Genomic DNA, 7,160 nt, shown 5'->3' on the forward strand with positions numbered 1-7,160 from the left:
GCAGCAGCCCACCGGGTAGCACCTGCAGGTGGTGCAGCTGCCGCAGCCGCCCCCGCAGCCACCGCCGCCACTGCTGCAGCCACCACCACAGCCGCCACCGCAGCCGCCACAACTTCCACAGCCACAGCACCCCATGGTGTCAGGAGAAAGGACTCAAGAGTGGTGAGGAGGGAGACTCGGGAGGCGAGGGAGGTCTGATGCCGCCTCTGCGGGGGGAGCCCCTTCCGTACCAACTCCACAAGCTGAGCCAGCGCCTTGTTGTTTATCTGTCTCCCCAGGAAGGATCTCACAAGGCCGCTGACACCTTCCTTGATGAAGTCATTCAGTGGCCTGGCTAATTTTAACCTTTACTTGTCTCTTAAATCTATATTTGGATGAGAACATACTTCTAAGACGTGCATGCTGGTGAGAACGTAATATTTTTTACCCCAGGGCCTCCTCTAGTGCCTGGGCCCTTGTAAGGATTCAGTGGACAGCTATTGAGTTACATAAATGCCTGAAATATTTAAGAACAATATCAATTTTTTTATAACCATGGGAATCTGAGTCTAGAGCCAGGTAAAATCCCGTGTTTCTGTATATACTTCTTAGTGACCATGGGTTTAAAAAAAAAAAACACACCAACACTGTTTTTCTCTCTACCGGGATTCAGGACCCACCTCTCTGTTACAAAAAACTTCCTGAAAGGATAAGTGAAAATCAAATTGAAAAGAGAAAAAGTAGGCATCCCTAACTGTATTCTGTTTCCCCTTAAAAATGCTTTTCCTGGCTCCCTGCGATTCCTTGTTCCCAAGAATCGCTTGCTCATTAAAATTTGTTTTAAGAAGTTGTGTAATATCATATGTTTAAGATATAATTGTGGGCAGCCAGCTCCTACGTCATCTGTCAAGTGTGAAGTTTCTGCTGTTGTTTGTCTGTTAAATAATTGAAGGAACAAAAAATAAGAAAGGTTTCATCGGGTGGCTGGCTTTCTCTTGAGCCTCTTTCAGGTTTACAGCCCGTGGCCAGGCCCCCCATTTCAGACCAACCAAGGCCAAGGGAATGTTTATTTGAAATGATCACTCTCCATCTGGCTGCCTCTCCGGTCCCAGAGAGCCTGCGGCTGTGATGCTGGATTTTTGCAAGAATCTTCCTCTTCTGGCTACTCCAGACAATGCAGGAGAGAGGAAGCCACTCCACCCCGGTCTGTCTCTGGGCTTATGCTGCAGCCTTTGGAGGGAACACAACCCGGCTCAAGCAGGGCTGCACTCCCCCAGAACGCTCCTGTCCCTGGGTTTACAATTGGCACCTCTTTTATAAGCTTACCTTTTGAAAGCCAGAGAGGGAAGACTTAGAATGTCCTCCCATGGTCTACTTCTGGTCAACCAGAAGGCTGTCAGGATGCTTCTGGCTCTCCATCTTGGTTGCCCAGCATCCCGGGGAAGCCCTGCTGTGGGCAGCGGAACCCCGTGAAAGGTCTCTGATGGCTCCTGTCTGAGACACACGCATCCCTGTCAGGCCCCTGGAACTGCTTTTTTCCTCCACTTTGGCCATAATTTTTCTATGTCTGGACTGACGATGCAACACACAACGATTTCTTTCAAAACAGAAAACTCAGAGTTTACTAAGCATGCTGCCGTGCTAAAAATAGCAGTGTTACCATGGCAAGGGTGCTCAAGAAGGAAGCAAAGAAAAGGTCTTGTGAGATTCTTCCATGGAAATTGGGCTAAAAAATAAGGGGGGTGTCAGTATATAAGGGGCTACCCCAGCAGAAGGTGGCATCAGATCTCTCTCACCTCCTGAGTCTCCCTCCTCACCGCTCCTGAGTCCTTACTCTCCTGACACCATGGGGTGCTGTGGCTGCGGAAGTTGTGGTGGCTGTGGCGGTGGCTGCGGTGGCTGCGGTGGCAGCTGCGGTGGCTGCAGCGGTGGCTGTGGCGGTGGCTGTGGTGGTTGTGGTGGCGGCTGTGGTGGCAGCTGTACCACCTGCAGGTGCTACCGGGTCAACTGCTGCCCCTGCTGCACCGGCTGCTGTGGGTGCTGCTGCACTGTCCCCGTGGTCTGCTGCTGCCGCCGCTCCTGTGGCAGCAGCTCGTGTGGCTGTGGCTCATGTGGCTGCGGCTCGTGTGGCTGCGGCTCGTGTGGCTGTGGCAGTGGGAAGGGCTGCTGCCAGCAGAAGTGCTGCTGTCAGCAGAAGTGCTGTAAGAAGCAATGTTGCTGCTAGGCAGCCGGCGTGCAGGTGCTGCTGGGGCGTCTGCTTGCTCCCCTCGCAAGGGCTCCCCTCCATCCCATCTGTCTGCCCCCGCTGTCCCCCTGGGCTTTATGGCACCTTCCCCCTTGGTTCTCATGCTCTTAGTTTAAGCAACTTTTGCCATTTAAAAAATAGTCATGTGGACATTGTATACAATGTCACCCAAGAAAAAAGAAAGAGAACCTCTTGATGATTGAGCTCAGTAACCATGACTTCTACTGTGTTCTCTTCTTACTTTTTTTTCTATCTAGACATGAAGTCTTTTTGTATTTGCCATAAGTTTTTTGTCCTTTTTGTGGCCACAGAAGCTTTCTAGATACTCTCCCAAAAATCTCCTAATAAAGTACAAAAATAAACTCTGAACAGTTGTTATTGTTTTATTCTTAGAGTTATTTTCATTAAGCTAACATTAATTATGTTCCTCCATGGGTTGGAGCTGTCAACACACAAATAATTATGCCTTGTGTGATTACAGTCTAGTCATACACAAATAACCACGAACATAAGGCAGATAATGAACATGTCAAAAGGCGGCCATGTTGCACGTCGTGGGAGGACGGAGTCCACATGGTTGGATGGGGAATGAGTGTAATGGACTGGAACAGCTTCAAGAAAGACATGACACATTTGGGGGTGTGTTTTAAAGAATTAGTGAAGTTTTGACAGGTGAAGTTGATGGAGGGCAGATATTTCAAGGAGACGGGCAAAAAAGTGAGGGATGGGAAAGTTCAAGACATATATGGGAGCTTGCAAGCTGTGAGTGTGACCAAAGTACAGAGTCTGTGAGTGTAGCTGGACACAAGCAATGACAAGACTAGGCATATAATTTATAGTGACAGCAGCGACTAGCATTTACATCGCCCTTAAAAACCAGGCATTCTTCTAAGAACTTACCATGGTGCTTATAAGTTTTGATGGAAGCCATATTATTATGCCCATTGCATAGAAAGAGAGGTTAAGTAACTTGCTTAAAGCACACAGATGTCGGGGCTCCTGGGTGGCTCAGTCATTAAGCGTCTGCCTTTGGCTTTGGGCATGATCCCAGGGTCCTGGGATCGAGCCCCACATTGGGATCCTGGCTCCGCTGGGAGCCTGCTTCTTCCTCTCCCACTCCTCCTGCTTGTGTTCCCTCTCTCGCTGGCTGTCTCTCTCTCTCTGTCAAATAAATAAAATCTTTAAAAAAAACAAAAAAAAAAAGCACAGGGATGTTGCTGGTGGAGCTCTGGCCTGACGCAGGGCTACGGGCTGGTGGTTTTTGAGAGGGGGTGTTTAACTGCAACGTACAGTTAACTGGTTCGTGGAGTGAGCTGAAGCTATGTCAGCCATCCTGGGAAAGACAACGAGGACCTAAGACAACGGCAAATGGAAACAGGAAGTGTATGTGTGAGTGATAAAACCATACTACAAAGCCCACCACTCGAGGGCCATGCTTGCAGTCACAAAATAGGCAAGATACCAATGGTGATTGCTGTGGACTGAATAAGGCACAGTCCCCCGCATTCCTGGGTGGAAGCCCTAACTCCCAGTGTGACGGTATTTGGAGCTGGTGTCTTTGGGAGCTAATTAGGTTTAGATAAGGTCCTGAGGGTCTGACCTCATGATGGGATTAGTGCCCTCACAGGAAGACAAAGAGACGCCAGAGTTCTCTCTGCCCTGTGAGGGTCCAGCAAGAAGGTGACCCTTTGGAAGTCAAAATAGAGCTCTCACCAGAGCCCAACCACACCTGCACCCTGATCTCAGACCTCCCAGCCTCCAGAGCTGTGAGGAAATAAATCCTTGTTTAAGTCAGCAAGTCTGTGGTCTTTGGTTATGGCAGCCTTGGATAATACCGTGATGTAATGATACATAGTGACTTCTATTCTCGTTTCTGAGAATTTTGGGATACTGTACAAGGCAGCCTGTTTTTAAACTCATATTAAATATGGTCAACATAGGTGAGGAACTGACCACTTACTTTAAGGTCATTTGTGTCACTCTGTAAGGTGAGGGGGTGAAGGGAGTTGATAACAATGTAAAAAAGCTGCCCAATAAATCACACAATAAATTCTCTCATAAATTGCTCCAATCCTGTTCGCCATGTATGTATGTATGTATTTATTTGGGGGGAAGGGGCAGACAGAGAGAGAGAGAATTCCAAGCAGGCCCCACGCCCAGCACGGAGCCCGCCATGGGGCTGGATCCCACGACCCTGAGATCATGACCTTGAGCTGAAACTAAAAGTTCGATGCTCAACCAACTGAGCCACCCAGGCGCCCCACGGGTGTTTATTCCACTCCCTCAGCATGGGTGTTTTGAGCAATGACACGGTGCCTTGATTTGCTAACCTGAAAAGACCTAGACTTGAAAAAACTGTCTTTTTGTTCTCCTTATCTAATCTTGATCTTTCACATTTGTTTCAAAGAAGACTATTTGGATTCAGATTGTAGACTAAAAATATGCTTTGTATGGATCCCAAGGCTTGGCACACGTTACAGTTTGCTAATAATGTTATTAGGATGAGTAGACGCTCATTATACGATATGTGTATCACAGATATGTTTTATGTTTACATGTTACTCATATTGAACATTATTTATGGCAATATGTTATCTTACACAGGTTATACATATATTTTGATATATACATATCAGGTCATGTATGTGTTATATGTTATACACAATATTTGCACGCCTATATATATATACACACATACACACACAAATGCGCTCAGATTCTGAATTTTATGACTCAACACATGATTTTTTTTCTTCACTCATTTGTAAAATCTGGTGATTTGTGAAGATATGTTCTCAAATACAGTTGTTTCTGTGAAGGCTTGCCTCCATCTCCTTCTCTCTGTTCCTTCCTGATTGCTGGGGCAACCGTGACTCCTGGGACTTTGCCCTTGTGTTTACTTTACCTTCTGTGGATTCTATGATCTAGGTTATCACAGGTTAGAGCGTTACGGTCCGAAAGACCTTTGGTCACTTCAAAGCAGCCAAAGCAAAGACATAGGAATCTTCAGTATATACTTACGTACAGAATGTCCTGGAATTGTGTTTATTTGGCTGTCCGGGGAGGAGGAAGGCGAACATCAGTGAGAAAGATGGGAGTGTCCTGGGAAAGGCAAACAGGTGGGCCATGATGGTTGACTGGGCTTGCCTTTCAATGTTGGAAAGGTAAGATTTGGTCTACCTCATTTTTTTCTTTGGACCTGACTTCTGGCTCTCTTTGCTGTTAGAGGTTAAATGACCTGTTTGATAAAGATGCCTGAAGTTAAAACAGAGCCTTACTGAGTTTTGTTTAATCTATGATTCAGGTTCTTTCAACAAGAGAAGGTCTTTATGCCTTGCAAGACCCTGACGTAGTAACATGGTACCTTAAATGTCTCCTGCATTTTCAATGATTTGAGTAATTATTTCTCTTTTATATCTTTTAGACTAAATAAACCAAAATCAGATGATATTGAACTGAACTTCCTGTGATAAAGAAAAATAGTCTTATGATATTTGGTTTTTATATTAGATAAATTTCAAGGGTCAATTACTAAGACATGGAGTATAACATACTCAACGACTTTTTAACTTACTTCTTGTAAGGACACCATCTATCAAGAGTGGCATCCTGTATTAGTTTCCTAGGGCTGCAGCAGCAAACCACCACGGGCTGGGTGGGTGGCTTAAATCACAGCAAATTATTTTCTCACAGTTCTGAAGGCTGAAAGTCCAAGATCAGAGTTTTGGGACGTTTGGTTTTTCCCCGAGGCCTTTCTCCTTGGCTTGAGGATGGCTATCTTCTTGCTGGGTCCTCACGTGGCCTTTTCCCTGTGTGCTGCCTCCCTGGTATCTCTTTCTCTTCTTACAAGGATAACACCAGTCATATTGGATTAGAGCCCCACCCTTAAGCCTTTATTTATCCTTAATACCTCATGAAACGTTTTATCTCCAAATACGGTACGACGGGTGTCCTTATAGAAACTCCGCCCTGAGAGGACAGACACACAGGAGAATGTCACGTGGTAACAGCTGCAGAGATTGGAGTTGTTCAGATGTAAACTGAGGAATGCCAGATTGTCAGAAAACCAGTAGAAGCTAGAAAAAGCCAAGGAAGCGTCCCTCTATGGTTTGCAGAGGGAGCAGGCATCTGGATTTCTGACTTCTGGCCTTCAGACTATGAGATAATAAATTTCTGCTGTTTTAAGCCCCCCAATTTGTGATTCCTTGTTAAAGCAGCCCTAGGAAACTCACGCAGGGGTTAAGTACCCTGCATTTAAGCATAGTATATAAAGAATTGCTATTGATTTCTTCCATTTGGTCCTGTATGTGGTCACTGTGCTGAGCTCTCTCACTGGCTCTAATGATTTTTCAGTTGATTCCATTGCTATTTCTAGTAATGGCAATATACCTAAAGCCTCTCCGTTACATATAATGTTCGTTGTAGATTGCTTGGACATCCCAGGTAGCTAAGACGTACTCTTTTTTTAAAAAAACATAAAAAGCTTTCGAGTTTTATGAGGTGCTTTTTCTGTGTAAGTTGAAGTAGTCTTACCCTTTCTCCTTCAGTCCATCGAAGTAGTGAATTTTATAAGTGAAATGGCCCTGCATATTTTTTTTTTCCTGATATGGTCCCTACCTAGTTTGGAATCAATATTACACTTGCTTTATAAAATGAGCCAGGAAGCTTTCTTTTTGAAAAGTATTTCCTAGAGCAATTTTATAAATAAGGAATTAAGTATTTTAAAGAATTGGGTAGGATTAACTAAAAAAGGGGTACTTGAAAATGTATGTGTATTTGTTGATAATTTTCAAAAATGCAAGGTTAATAAAAAATGGATTCCTAGTAGAGAGAAAGAGGAAACAAAACATGAACTAGATACAACTGAGTCAACGTGGATATAGATCTCACAACCAGTGAGGAGATACAGCAAGATACAGCATTATGCAATTTATAA

The sequence above is a fragment of the Ursus americanus genome, chromosome 1 (genome assembly GCF_024610735.1).
Source record: "Ursus americanus isolate L20-20 chromosome 1, mUrsAme1.1.p, whole genome shotgun sequence".
NCBI lineage: Eukaryota > Metazoa > Chordata > Mammalia > Carnivora > Ursidae > Ursus > Ursus americanus.